The following is a 2,770-nucleotide window of genomic DNA, read 5'->3' as shown; positions in this document are numbered from 1 at the left end:
TAATATCACATGCAAGTAAAATCTTACTGAAGATAATTCAAAAATGGTTGCAGCAGTATATTGACAGAGAACTTCCAGAAATGCAAGCTGGATTCAAAAGAGGATGTGGATTGAGGGATATCATTGCTGATGGATCTTGGCTCAATACCAGAAAGATGTTTACTTGTGTTTTATTGACTATGCAAAGTATTTGATTGTGTGCATCATAACAAATCACAGATAACATTGAGAAGAATGGGAATTCCAGAACACTTAATTGTACTAATGAGGAACCTGTATGTAGAGCAGGAGGCTGTCATTTCAACAGAGCAAGGGGATACTGCATGGTTTAAAATCGAGAAGAGAGTGCATAAGGGTTGTATCTTTTCACTATACTCATTCAATCTGTATGCTGAAGAAATAATCTGAAAAACTGGATTATATGTGGAAGAACATGACATCAGGATTGGAGGAAGACTCATTACAACCTGTGATATGCAGATGACACAATTTTGCTTGCTGAAAGTGAGGATAACTTGAAGCACTTACTGTTGAAATATGAAGAGTCCACTCTGCAGTATGGATTACACCTTAATGTAAAGAAAACAAAAATCCTCACAGCTGAACCAATAAACAGCTTTACAATTAATGGAGTAAAGATTGATGTGGTCAAAGACTTCATATTACTTGGTTCTACAATCAACACCAATGGATATAGCAGTCAAGGTATCAGATAACCTACTTCAGTGGACAAATCTGTTGCAAAAGACCTCTTTCAAGTGATGAAGAGCAAAGATGTCTCCTTGAAGACTAAGGTGCAGCTAATCCAAGCCATGGTATTTTCCATCACCTCATATGCATGTGAAAGCTGGACAATGATTAAGGAAGACCAAAGAAGAGTTAATACTTTTAAGTTGTGGTATTGGCAAGGACTACTGAAAGTACCATGGACTGCTAAAGATTGAACAAATCTGTCTTGGAAGAAGTTCAGCCAGAATGCTCCTTGGAAATGAGAATGGCCAGACTTCATCTCACCTCTTTTGGTCATTTTGTATGAACAGACCATGCTCTTTAGAAGGATATCATGCTTGGTAAAGAGCAGGGTCAGTGAAGGAGAGGAAGATTTTCAGCAAGATGCATTGACACCTTGGCTGGAATGATGGGCTCAGGTATGGCAAGGTAACCAGAAGGCTAGTGGTTCAAACTCACCAGCCACTCCTCATAAGGAATGTTGGGCAATCTATTTCTGTAGTGATACCACCTCAGAAACACAAGGAGGGGTTGCTAAGAGTCAGATCTGACTCCAAGGCACATAACAATAACAACAAAAACAACATATATTGAAATATATCAGTAAGTTTATATGCAATGTTTCTAACCCCCAAATACAAATAAAGATTGGATTTATAAGGATACTGATAATAAATGGCAATAATAATGGAAACAAATAAAAATGAGACATGTGACTTTTGTCAAAACTCACTTTCAAAACAGTAGTGGGGTAATATCTATAATTATAGAACATAATTACTGTGAATAATAAAAATAAACTCTATAAATAAATAGTATATACATTATGTGTGTGTGTGTGTATGTGTGTATGCCCTGGTGGTGAAGTGGTTAAAGTGCTTTGCTGCTCTACTGCTAACTGAAAGGTCAGCGGTTCAGAACAATCAGCCTACTCCATGGGAGAAAGATGTGACAGTCTGTTTCTGTAAATATTTATAGTCTTAGAGACCTGATGAGGTTGTTCTTTCCTCTAGGGTCACTGTAAGTCAGCATCAACTTGATGGCAATGGGTTTGATGTTTTTGATTACAGGCATACCTTGAAGATATTGTGAGATAGGTTCCAGACCACTCCAATAAAGCAAATTTTGCAATAAAACAAGTCACATAAATTTTGATTTCCCAGTGCACATAAAAATTCTGTTTACAATGTACTGCAGTCTTTTAGTTGTGCAATACTGGTATGAGAAAGTTTTAAACATTATTAGAATTACCAAAATGTGACAGAGACACAATGTGAGCACATACTGTTGGAAAAACGGCGCCAATAGATTAGCTGGATTCAGGATTGCCACAAACCTTTAATATGTAAAAATCACATATCTGTGTAGTCCAATAAGCTAAAGTGCAATTAAACAAGGTATTCCTGTGTGTGTATATATATTTTGTTTCCTAAAAATATAATGGACACTTGTTTTAAATAAAAATTTCACAAATAATGATTCGGCAACATTAGATTTCAGATTTTATTTTGAAAACTCTCTTTCATCTCTCAAATGGCCACTATGAATGTAATAAGGAATTAAAAGTGACAAGCATAACCTTCATTTTTAAGAGCTTACAGCTGTATAGGGAAGGCTATCAGGAATACGTTTTGCAATTGCATGCATTTGTGCATTAATTTGTAAGGTACATTAACGTGTAATGTAAAATCATTTCTTATCGTGGGTCATTGATATAAGTTTGAAAGCCAAAACTCTCAGGGTTGCAGTAGGAATTTATTACTTTAATAGTTGTTACTAATTCTCCAGTGCACAACCGGGAAGATACAGTATTTAATATAAAACATCTTTCAGAACACTTCAAGATTCTTTAACATTTGGTCCCTAGGTAAAAACTGAATCACTACCATTGCTCCTGAAAACCAGTATCTGTTCCAAATAAATGCATGTTGAGTATGTAACTTCATACATATGACATGAAATATGTTTGTAAAGAGAAATTGATTCAATATTCTATTAGATATTAGTGATTTTTAAAAATTATCCTGCAGAAGTCCTGGGC

This window comes from Orycteropus afer, unplaced genomic scaffold (genome assembly GCF_000298275.1).
Source record: "Orycteropus afer afer isolate SDZICR_OR568_19922 unplaced genomic scaffold, OryAfe1.0 scaffold00279, whole genome shotgun sequence".
Classification (NCBI taxonomy): Eukaryota; Metazoa; Chordata; class Mammalia; order Tubulidentata; family Orycteropodidae; genus Orycteropus; species Orycteropus afer.
Note: the sequence above shows the minus strand (reverse complement) of the source record.